Genomic DNA, 12633 nt, shown 5'->3' with positions numbered 1-12633 from the left:
TCATGCCTGCTGCCTTTAGCCTTGCTCCCTGCTTTATATTGCATGCCCCATGCATCTTCACTGTGCATAGAGACAGAAAGCTGGAAAATATATAAAAAGAAGTTCTAGACTATGAAGAATTATGAGCCCAGAGGATGGCTAAGAGAGGTGAGGGTCAGAAACATTCTCATTGGAGCCCAGTGTCCCTTTCATGCATGCTCAGAAATGTGTCATTGTCTTCCACCAGTGCCTTAAGAGAAGCCACATTTCACAATGTACAGTAAGGTGTCTGGGGAGTGCAGGATGATCTGGCATATGCTAATTCACTCTCAGTACTCCCTGCCATGATCTGTACTGCTACTGATGCAGGTTCCTGCAAAAAGAAAAGAATTAACAACGGCTCTGTAACTCCCTCTTCCATGTAAACACTCTGATGGAATTTACAAGTAGGAAGATAACCAAAGAAGTTCTCATCTAAGAATGTTTTTAGTGGAATTTTTGCATTGCTTACTATAAACTAATCTGGAATTTATGGATTAGGGATACAATTTAGAGAACAGAAGTTAGTCAGGTAAGTTCCCTGTGTAACTGATGGAATGTAAAAACAAAGAGGCTCTGAACTTAAATAGCTTCCTAGGACAAGCTGTACAACACACGTACAACACACACAGTGAACACTCATCTCTTTGCCCGAAAACAAAATATATCCCAGTGCAAAAATCTATTGTTTTGGAGGTACAGATGATAGTTCGGACCCTTCCAGAGATAGACGTTGCTATCTTTGTGCTTGCTTTTTGCTTGTATCCTTCACTGATTATTAGTAAAATTTGCTGTTAAGTACAGTGCTCGCTTTGGCAGCACATATGCTAAAATTGGAATAACACAGAGAAGATTAGCATGGCCCCTGCACAAGGATGACACACTATTAAGTAAAGTGCATTCTTTCTAGGGCTCTGCTTTGACAATTTGACCTCTGTGGGTAGAGTGTAAGGACTTTTCATCAGAATTGTGCCATTCAACCAGCTTTTAGGTGCTTCTGAAACTGCTATAAATTCTTTTTTTTTTTTCTATATTTGTTAATTCTATTTTAACAGACCCAATGGGTACCCATCCATTTTTTTTTAATTCTTATGCTCAGCTTCTCATTATTATCTTATTTTCTCCAAAATTTTCAATTATTTTAGGTCTTTAAATTTTCTGGTTCTTGTCTTTTTCTGCTACATTTGATTCCTTGGGGGGCAATCATTAATTTTGATAAAGTTATTCATAAAATCATTGTTTTCTCCCTAGGTTGTACAGGAGATCACAGTCCTTCTGTTTGGTTCATCATATTCAAAACACTCAGTGAGAATCAAAACACTTGATTTCTTAGTTGAACTGCTTGTCCCCTTCTCATTTTATAGGAATAGAAAATTCCTCACATGTTCTCATCAAGAATAGTGATGCCAAAGTGGTCCATCTGGTGTGTAAAGCTGCAGGGTGGTACCCAGAGCCTGAGGCAAGCTGGAAAGCTTAAAGCCACACTCTAAAGGTGACAGCAAAAATGGGAAAAGCTTATTCTCCAATGAATCTTTAATGCTGGTAACTGAACTCAAAAGACTGTGCTCTCTGTTCCATCCTCAACTCCAGGCTCAACCGGAAAAAGGGGACAACTATTTCTGTTTCAGGTTAGTGTCTATAATTATATCTCATTGCCTGGAGAAGTGTTTTTAAAATGGAACGCACATTGTTGAGTTTCTAACAGAAAGGAAAATGATACTGAGTTCCTGTCCTGTACTTGTTGGGCAGCCTTACCACACGTACTACATCATTCTCCAATCTTTATTATTTTCTTCTTTCTGCTAGCTTTAAGTTTACATTGTTCTTCTTTTTCTAGTTCTTTAAGGTGTACATTTAGGTTGTTGAATTGAAATCTTTCTTTTTTAACATAAGGGTTTACAGCTATAAATTGTTTCTTTAGTACGGCTTTTATTGTATTCTATAAATTTTAGCATGTGTTTTGTTTTCATTTGTCTCAAAATATTTTCTAATATCCCTTGCAATTTCTTTGACCTGTTAGTTGTTTAAAAGTGTGGTGTTTAATTTCCACATACTTGTGAATTTTTTGGTTTCCCTTCTGCTATTTTTATTTTCATTCCATTGTGATTGGAAAGATACTTTGTGTGATTTTAGTCTTTTAAAATTTATTAACAATTGTTTTGTTGTCTAATATATTGCCTATCCTGAAAAACATTCCATGTGCACTTAAGAAAAATATTTTCTGTTGTTGTTGGGAGGAATGTTCTGTATGTGTCTGTTAGGTGTATTTGGTCCTTTGGTGATGTTCAGGTCCTCTATTTCCTTATTGATATCCTGTCTGGTTGTTTCATACATTATTGAAAGTAGGGTATTGAAGTGTCCTACTATTGTTGTAGATCTGTCTATTTCTGTCTCCAATTCTAACAATGTTTGCTTCATCCAGTTTGGAGATATGTTTGGTGTATATATCTGTATAATTGTTATATCTTCTTGGTGAATTGATCCTTTTATCAATATATAATGTCCTTCTTTGTCTCTTATAACAGTTTCTGACTTAAAGTCTATTTTATCTGATATTAGTATAGCCACCCTGCTCTCTTTTAGTTATTTGCATGGATATCTTTTTCCCATCCTTTCACTTACACATTATGGTGTACTTAGATCTAAAGTGAGTCCCGTAGACAGCATATAGTTGGATCATTTTTTAATTCATTTTTGTCAATCTCTACCTTTTGATTGTGGATTTTAATCCATTTACATTTAAAGTAATTGCTGGTAAGATAGGACTTTCTTCTGCCATCTTGTCATTTTCTATGTCTTGTAGTTTTTGTACCTCACTTCATTACTACTTTTCTTTGTATTTAGTTAATTTTTTGTATTTATGTGTTTTTATTCCCTTCTCACTTCCTTTGGTGTATATTTTATAGATACTTTTTTGTGGTTACCATGGGGATTACATAAAACATCTTAAAGTTATAACAATCTATTTTGAATTGATACCAATTTACTGTCAGTCATATCCAAAAACTCTACTTCTTTATAACTATAAATTATACTTTATATATTGTGAACCTGTTCATATAAATTTATTATTTTTATGCCTTTTTCTTTTAAATACTATAGAAAATAAAAAGTGGAGTTCAACAAGCCAAAAGTACAATACAAGCATACCTCAGAGATCTTGCAGGTTCAGTTCCAGACCACTGCAATAAAGCAAATATTGCAATAAAGCAAGTCAAATGAAGTTTTTGCTCTCCCAGTGCATATAAAAGTTAGTTTTTAAACAATTAAGCAACCAGCCTTCCCTCCTGCCCTCTTTGTCTTTCCTCTTCTCACCTCCCTCTCCTCTATAGCCATCTCTGGTATCACAGCCTGGGGTCAATATGAAAAAGCCAACTTCATACTCAGTTGGATACACATCACATATAATTTATGACCTAACCATCTGTTTCTCATGAACAGTGTCACCATTTTGACCTGTATTCACAATCTCATAACTTTGAAGACATGGCCAAAATAATTTCTCTATGGAATTTACTGAGACCACTTCCTAGAATTCACAGAGTATGGTCCATTTTCTTTCCTAATTATAGTGGCAGACATATAGTAATTTTTCATACTTGTGTGCCAAATTTTTTTCCATCCCTTCCTTCTCTGTGTCTTCTGAAGTTCCATGGTCTTTATTAAAACTGTTTTCATCACAGTTGACCTTAGTTTGAAGATCAGCAATTTGTCTTCTTATTCTTCATCAATCTGTGTAATTGGCTTTTTTTTTTTTTTAAATAAAGGAAAATTACAGATATTTTAGTACAATGAGTTTCTACCATGTTGACCCAGGGTAATAAATCATCCGGATTTGTTTGGGACTAGACCAGTTTAGTGGTGAAAGTTATGTGTCCCAGGGAACCCCTTTTCATGATACAGAAACTCCCAGTTTTCTGTAATGGGTGCAGAAGGTTGGAGGAAAACTCTAAAGCCAAAACAGCAGCCCTCAAAAATAGAACTGAAAGAACACTCATTTTAATATCAAATGAATACAGCATAGGTTATCTGCCTTCTTTAGTCACTGCCACTTGAGTCACTGTCACTGCCCTGAGCCCTGACCTTAGTAATCATAATTTACAGTTCATAGTAATAAATCACCCATTGTTGCATCAGTCTGAGTGATACAACTTAAGTGTGCAAATTAATTACATTGTACTCATGAGCATTACCCATCCACCTTTGACTTGCTTGTAGATTAACTACTGTGCATTGTATCGAGATAGTGCTAAAATTTTTTTGTGAAAAAATTCTGGCTTAAAATTTCCCAAATTTGATGAATAGTACAAACTCAACAGATCTAAGAAGCTCAGTGAACCCAAGGCATAAGAATCATAAAGAAAACTATACAAAGTCACACCATAATCAAATTGCTTAAACCCAGCGATAAAAGGGAAAATATAAAAAACAGAAAGAAAAAAGATACATTAATAAGAATTACAGCAGACTTGTCAGAGGGACAAATGCAATAGAAGAGAGTAACTTTTTTTAAAGCATTAAAAAAAAATTTTTTAACTGTCAATCTACAATTTACCCATCAGAAATAAATTTTAGAAGCAAAAGTAAAGTACTTATTCACCTTATTCACTTATTACTTTCACCTACAAAAGGTGAAGGAATTCATTACCAACAGAGCTGCACTATAAATGTTCAAGGAAGTCCTGTAATTACAAGGAAGCTATAGCAGGTGGAAATCTGAAAAATGATAAATATAGAGACAAATGTAAGACTTTTATCCCTTAATATTTAAGTATCTTCAGAAGATGATTGACTGCTTAAAGTGAAAATAAGATTATATTTGTGGGTTTTATGACATATGTAGAAGTAAAATGGGTGAGAAGATAGGCACCAAGGCAAGGATGGGTAAATGGAAGAGTATTTTTGTATGGTTTTTAAACTGCCATGAGTATAATATAATAATAATTGTGGTATGTTAGAGATGTGTATTATAAATGTTTAGCTAAGAATCCATCAGGATCTAAAACATAAAGTATAATCAGAGGGAAAAGCTAAAGTTGTGCACTGTTCCTAGAAGTTACCATCGTTCATAGCCTGGAGGATGTGCTGAGGATGGAGTTAGCAGGTGTCAAGCCACAGAGGGCTTTTAAAGGCAAGAGGGTACCATGAAAAAATTTTAAAGCAAGGCTGTGACAAATGACATTTAGGTTTTAGGAAAAGGGTTCCAAAAGCTTCTTGGAAGATGACTTGAAGATGGACATCTGAGGAATCTGACCAGTTAGGAGGCTTTTCCAACAGTCTGGACAAGAGATGGTGACCTGATTTGAGATGCTAGATTCAGGAATCATGAAGGGATTAAATCAACAAGACATGGTATGGATGAGCTGGGGTAATGAGAATATGGATCATAGAGCTTGGGCTCTTGGAAGATGGTATTACTACCAACCAAGACAAACAATGTGGAAGAGTAGGCTTGTGGGGCAATGGCCAAGTTCAGGAGAGGACATGTTGAGTTGGTGGCAGCTAAGGGGCATTGCATGGAGGTGGTCAACTGTGCAGATGATTCTGAAGCTCTAAGGAGAAGCTGGGTTGGTGGTAGAAATTGGGAAGTCCTCAGCACAGAGAGAGGTGAAACCACAGATGGATGAGTTCACCAGAGATGGGAGAAGAAATGGAACCCAGGAAGGAGACAGAGAAGGAAGAGTCAAGGAAGTGTGAGGGAAACTGGGAGTGCACATTGTCATGGAGCCTAGAAGGAGTTTCTAGATGGAGGAAGTGATCAGCCACATCAAGTACAGCAAAAAAGTTATGATTATACAAAGGCTGAAAAAATGGCCTCCATTTGGGCAATGCCAAAGTCACAGTGACCCCAGGCTGACGTCACGCAGTATCATCCAGATGCCAACCACTTTTATTCAAATGGCTTACATTTAGGTAATTACTCACAGTCATTTTCATATTTCCCCTCTCTCCTTCAAAGTTTAAAGTGTTTGATTTGCTGGTGTCCTGGCTGACTCTGAAATTATGGTTGCACAAGGAATGTTTTCCATATTCACTCTCTGCCCTTTCTATTTACCATTGTCACCTCAGAGTCAGCGTGGGCCAGTGCAAAGGTAGGTGCAGGCATCCACCAGTGAAAATAGGTTATCTTGTTGCAGGGTTTACCTCCCAGGGTTTTAGACCACCTTGTTTTCCTTTTTCCCCGGATGAGGCCACCTCACTATCGTTCAGTAATGCTGGTTGTTTCTGGTGGTGATGCCCCTGCCATCGCCCCTCAGCTCATCTTTAGTGCTTGTGTCTCCATAATGCTCACACACAAACTGTTGGGTATCTGTTTTGTGCAAAGCTTTTGATGGCTCTATATCTTGGAACACAGCTGTATAACAGAAATGAGGAAATGCTCAAATGCACAAAGTCCCCAGGGAAGTGGGATGGCCTGGGAACTAGAACAGAGAGAAAGTGAGGTCTAAAGAGGACTTTTCTTCTCTGATAGAGGAGGAAAGGATGGGGTGGGCAGGAACAATTTGGAGAGAACAAGAAAGGAAGCATTCACCTAATGTCCTCCATTTGTTCTAGACATAAGAATTTTTACCCTGGGGGACCATGGAGCCCTTGGGAGTCTGTGGGTAGAATTCAGAAAATCCATGGAATTGGATGGAGAAAAAAAAAAAAATCACATTTTTATTTTCTCTTTTTGGTGTCAATATAAATTATTTAACAAGCACATAATGCTTGCTATGTTCTAATCACTGTTCTATATCCTTTAAAATCCTCTAAAATACCCTTTAATCTTTATAACAAGTTTATGAGGCAGGTGACTACTGCTGCCTCCTTTTTACATAAGAGGGAAATGTGTTAGTAATCTATTGCTACATAGCAAATTACCAAAACTTCCCAGCTATCCCATTTATTACCTCCCAGTTTAGGGGATCAGGAATCTGGGCATGGCTCACAGTCTCTCACAGGGCTGCAGTCAAGATGTCAGCCAGTTCAAGGACTCATCTGAAGATTTGACTGGGGAAGGATCTGCTTCCAAGCTCATATACGTGGTTGTTGGATTTAGTTCCCTCAGGCCTGTTGGACTGTGGGCCTCTGTCCCTTGCTGGCTATTGGCTGGCTGCCACCCTCAGTTACTGGCCACATGAGCTTCTCCAACATGTGAACTCTCTTCATCAAAGCCAGAGGGAGCGAGAGAGAGAGTTTTCCAGCAAGATAAAAGTCATGGAAGTGATAATCCCCTCATCATTGCTCCTATTGGTTAGAAGCAAGTTACATAAAAAGGATGGGATTATATAATCTGTGAAGAGCAGGAGGTAGCGATCACGGGGGGCCATTTTAGAGCCTGTCCACCACAGGAACAGAGGCCCAGAGGGGATTAGTACTTACCAGAGGTCACACAATTAATAGCAGTGTCAGGATTCCAAGTTAGGCAATTTCATCCCAGAATCTATGTTCCCCCTGCACTCTGCTGCTTCCTATGATGTAAATTAGGTGAACCAGTGCATACACAGAATTTTCTGTAAGGTCACACTAGAAACCATGGATAAAAGTTTCCTGAGAGAAGGACAAAGAATGAATAGGATATTAATTCTTTATCAGATATATGACATGCAAATATTTTCTCCCAGTCAGTAGATTGCTTTTTCGTTTTGCTGGTGGTCTCCTTTGCTGTGCAGAAGCTTTTGGGGTGATGTAGTCTAGCTTGTTTATTTTTTGCTTGTGTTGCCTTTGCTTTTGGTGTCAAATTTAAACTACATGCATGTAGTTCAGTATTTTATCTAGTCTAACACTCTTGATTTCTTTTTCTTTTTCTTTTTTTAGAGAGAAAGAGAGAGAAAGCCTGAACGGGAGGGAGGGGCAGAGGGGGAGAGAGAGAGCAAAAATCTTAAGGAGGCATCACATCCAGTGTGGAGCCTGATATGGGACTTGATCTCACGACCCTGAGATCAGACCCATCAGATCATGACCTGAGCCAAAATGAAAAGTCAGACGCTTAACCAACTGAGCCACCCAGGCACCCCTAACACTCTTGACTTCTAATTAGAATATCTGTTTACACTCAGTGGAATCAATGGTGTATTTTGGTTTAGCTCTATTATCTTAATATTTGTTTTCTATTTCACTTAGCTGTTGTGTGGTTTTAATTTTTTAACATTAAACCATAGTATAGCTTTGTGGATAAAAGCACTGGTTCTGGAGTCAGGCTGTGTGTGAGCATTTCCTAGTTCCACTACTTACTAGGTGTAACCTAGGCATGTTTCTGAACCTTTATAAATTCCATTTTCTTAACTGTAAAATGGGAAGATAATAGCAATCATAGCAATTTGGGCTGTTGTGAGAATTAGTTTTTAAAAATCACAGGCAAAAAATAGTAGTACTGTTTATACAATATGCTTTGTATCCATCTTAACCACTATTTTATTAACAATAAACATGATTTCTAAAGTTAATATATTTCCATATCTGACCAAAAAAGCAGGAGCTGCATCTGCTACTTCCTGCCACCTTTCAAATCAATGTTTTCCAATAATTTTGCTTGACATTTGTATGTGTTTTTGACAAGGAAATTTTTGTGCATGACTTTTTCTTGTCTCTTACATTATCTTCTTGGATTCTGTAGCGTGGGTTTTTGATGCCCTGCCCTATATCCACTTGGCCCTCATGAGTTTAGCAATAACCACAATAGATATTTTCCCTGGAAGCTTTTCCACCTCAAGAGCCTGGATCTCTTTCTTCTGCCTGAGAGCTTTCTCAAGCACCCTGGGAGCTTGCTCAGCTGCTGGGAGGAGCATCCCAGAAGTGCGGGGAAGGACAGTCAGTAGATAAATGGCCTAGCACCCCCTGTCCTCTGCTAGTGTGATTCTGAGGCATTTTTCTCCCGATTGTTTAGAGTCCCTGGTGAGCTTGTCCAATTTCGCAGAGCAACCCGCTCACTAGTGCACTCCTCTTAGCTTTCCTTCCAGCCTTGTCTCACTGGCCCGCTTTTCTCACTTGTGTTTTCTGGGCTCGTCTTCCAAATAAATACGTGCACTCAGAGTTCTTCTCAAATGTACTTTCTGTACATATTGAGATTATCATATGCTTTTTCTCCTTTGTGTCTTACAGTGTGGTGGTTTTCAATAATTTGTTTTCAAAAGTTAATCAACATTGCATTCTGAAAACAAAGTTAATACAGTTGTGATATACCATTAGATAGAATAGGCAAGATGAGATAAGATGGATAGATAGAAAGACGGATGGTTAGATGTAAAGATAGATAGATATAGATAGATAGATAGATAGATAGATAGATAGATAGATAGATAGATAGATGATGATAGATAGATAGATAGATAGATAGATAGATAGATAGATGATAGATAGATAGAAAGAAAGAAAAAGAAAGTAAGGGACTCTATTTGCTAACATGGTATAATATAATTTTCATTTCTTATAATGTCCTTACCAGGTTTGGGCATCAAAGTTATGCAGTCTTTATAAAATGAGGCAGGGAGTATACCATCTTTTTCTGTTCTCTGGAAGAATTTGTGGGAAATTTTATTTCTTCCTTAAATGTTTAGAATTCCTCATGAAAGTCATCTGGATCTATAGCTTTCTTTATGGGATGGTTTTTATTCTATTCAATTACTTTATTTTTTAAAAGATTTTATTTTACTTATTTATTTGAGAGAGAGCGAGAGCGAGCGAGAGAGAGAGAGAGCATGAGCAGGAGGAGGGGCAGAGGGAGAGGAAGAAGCAGACTCCCTGCTGAGCAGGGAGGCTGATGCAGGGCTCAATGCGGGGCTCCATCTCAGGACCCTGGGATCATGACCTGAGCCAAAGACTGACACTTAACCGACTGAGCCATCCCAGCGCCCCTCAATTATTTAATAAATAGATCTGTTCAGATTTTCTGTTTCTTCATGGAGCAGTTTTGGCAAATTGTGTTTTCTAGGTATTAGTAAATTTCATCCAAGTTGTCAAATACATTGTCATCAAGTAGTTCATAGTATCTTCATATGAAATTTGTAATCTCTATGGGACACTTTTTCTGTTCTCTTTCCCTTCTAAAGATTTATTCCTATTTTAAATTTCTTATTTCATATCAGTAGTATTTTGAACATGAAAAGAGGCAAACATTAGCTTATTGTGTCCTATTTAATCATAAATTCAATTTAAAAATACTCTGAATTTGGGCAGAAAAAAATTGAAAAATTTCTCAAAGAGATTGTCTTTCATGGATATAAAATCACCTCTGATGACTTTTTTTGTTAAAGGTTTTATTTATTTATTTGTCAGAGAGAGAGAGAGAGAACACAAGCAGGGGGAGCCACAGGCAGAGGGAGAAGCAGGCTCCCCGCTGAGCAAGGAGCCTGATGCGGGGCTCATCCCAGGACCCGGGGATCATGACCTGAGCCAAAGGCAGATGCTTAACCAACTGAGCCACTAGGCGTCCCACCTCTGATGGCTTTTGAAGTGAAATTTTCTGAAGCTCTCATTCTGTACTCCTCCCCCCACCCCACCCCCGCCCATCTTGCATCGGAGAGAGAATCACAAGCCGACTCTTCTTTGGAACCAGAATTTATATCTGGTTTAATTTTCTTTCTGTTACGCTCACCAAACCTCCCTACTGTGTCCAGGTTCAATCCCTCCATTACCAGCAAAAACCATCTTAGTTTACCAGAACTACTCCAGCCTTGTATTACTTAAATGGGAACAAAAATCACAACTCAGAGTTGCAGTAGAGCTTAGACATAACACATTAGAAGGGACAAGCACAGCATTTGCTTCACAGTTGTACCATATGTGAGAGCTACCATTATTGCTTTCTATGCTTGATGTGCCAACGTGCACGAGGATGGCAGCCCATAATGAGATGGGTGATTTTTCATACACCTAGGTAAATCTCTCACTGTGGTCAATAACTGGCACGTAATAGATCCAAAATAGATATTTTTTGTTTGAGAGTCTGACTTGAAGTCCCGATCTTCCAGTACAAATCTTGTCCCTTAGATCCCTGGAACCACTACAAAGTTTCACAGTTTGATAAAGGCAGCATAGTTCTTTCCTGTAGTATGTAAGAGGGTACGGTCGAGTGATGAGTCACGAATGCCTCACCACCACTGAGTACAGTGCCTAACACACAGGTAGTTAATAGTTTTTAGTGATTGCATATTGAGGAGAGGTAGAGGAGAAGAAAACTCCCCTACAGAATCTGAACTCTTTTCACGTACATGCTTTACTAGCACTATGCCCGGCATATAAGGATGTTCAATGTGTTTAAAATAAAGTATTACTTTTGTATTTTATAAAGAGCACATACAAATCAACAAGTAAAGATGGGCAGGCTAAAAGACAAACAGAAAAGAAAAACAAAATTTACAAAATGCATTTTTGAATATTCAACATAACTAGTATTCAAAAACTACAAAGTTACAGAAGAGGATATCTACCCACATACAAATAAACTCAACTAGGCAAAGAAATAGCTTAAAGATTTTCTGCAGAATTGGTGAGGGTGCAGAGAATAAGATGCTCTTATAAAATGCGGGTGGAATGGCACGTGGGCACAATGTTTCTGGGTAAGACAACTGGGAAATGCATATCAAAAACTTTAAAACTAAACAATACTCTTTGACACAACATCTCCTTTCTTAGGAAATTATTGCAAAGAAATTACTAGATAATTTTATGGGAATGTAGATACAAAAAAATTGTTACTTATATAAATAAAAATAAAGGCATTGGAGAAAAAATGCCAACAAGTTAAGGAAACTTTTATATCTTAATTCTGATGTATATTAGTGGGTTTTATTTCAAACACTCAAGAACCAGTGAGTAAAAGAGAATAATTGTTATGATCACCAGGTGGCAATATGGCTCTTTTTTTCAAATGGAACATTTTCCCATTTGCTCCAGGTTTGCTCTATAGAAGTTCACAACTTTCTTGGCAAATGCATTCAGGTTTCTATTATCAGAGTCCTGGAATCAAAACTGAGAGTTGCAGGGGAATTCAAAAAACTTACCTAGTTCTGACTCCTCACATCCTTTCCATGCCTGACTAGAGTGTTATCCACTAGGGTTAACCTCTGCATGTTAAAACACCTCCTACCAAAGCTGCCTTTGGAGATGTTAGGGAACTCTACTTAAAAGTACTTAAGGGGTGCCTGGTTGGCTCAGTCGGTGGAGCATACGGTTCTTGATCTCAGGCTTGTGAGTTCAACCCCCATGTTGGGTAGAGATTACTTAAAAACAAAACATTTTAAAAAAAGTTCTTTAAACAAAAATTTACTCCCATTCACCCCAACTGACTCTGCTCTCTGGTGCCACATAGGAGCATGTCTCCTCTCCCCTCCAGAGCTCAAAAATAGGTAAAGATAACTAGCACTGTTTTCCCATATTTAAGATCTCCAATTTTCTGTTCTTGTACCATTTGCCGCTTTGTTGTAGTTTTCTCTTTGTATTTTGCTGCCATTCCCACATTTTCCAAGCAACCATGTAGCTAGTGCTTACAGCCCGGGGCTTTGCGATCCTGACACCGCTTCCTAGTTGCATGTACTTGGGCGAGTTACTTATACACTCCGAGTTTCAAATTTTCAACACTGAGTGAGGAAAATAGTAGACTCTATGACCTCGTTAAGTGGTGGCGAGGATTGA

At 38.0% G+C, this 12633-nt stretch overlaps 1 non-coding gene across 1 annotated transcript; it reads left to right on the top strand.

Annotated features, from left to right (window-relative positions):
- Positions 1-821: 821 nt before the first annotated feature.
- LOC118534662 (U6 spliceosomal RNA) lies at positions 822-928 on the top strand. The gene has a single exon (XR_004916822.1). It is a non-coding gene; the product is annotated as a U6 spliceosomal RNA (small nuclear RNA).
- The last annotated feature ends 11705 nt before the right edge of the window (positions 929-12633 follow it).

Source organism: Halichoerus grypus, chromosome 2 (genome assembly GCF_964656455.1).
Source record: "Halichoerus grypus chromosome 2, mHalGry1.hap1.1, whole genome shotgun sequence".
Taxonomy (NCBI): Eukaryota; Metazoa; Chordata; class Mammalia; order Carnivora; family Phocidae; genus Halichoerus; species Halichoerus grypus.
Note: the sequence above shows the minus strand (reverse complement) of the source record. Positions and strands in the feature narration are given on the sequence as shown.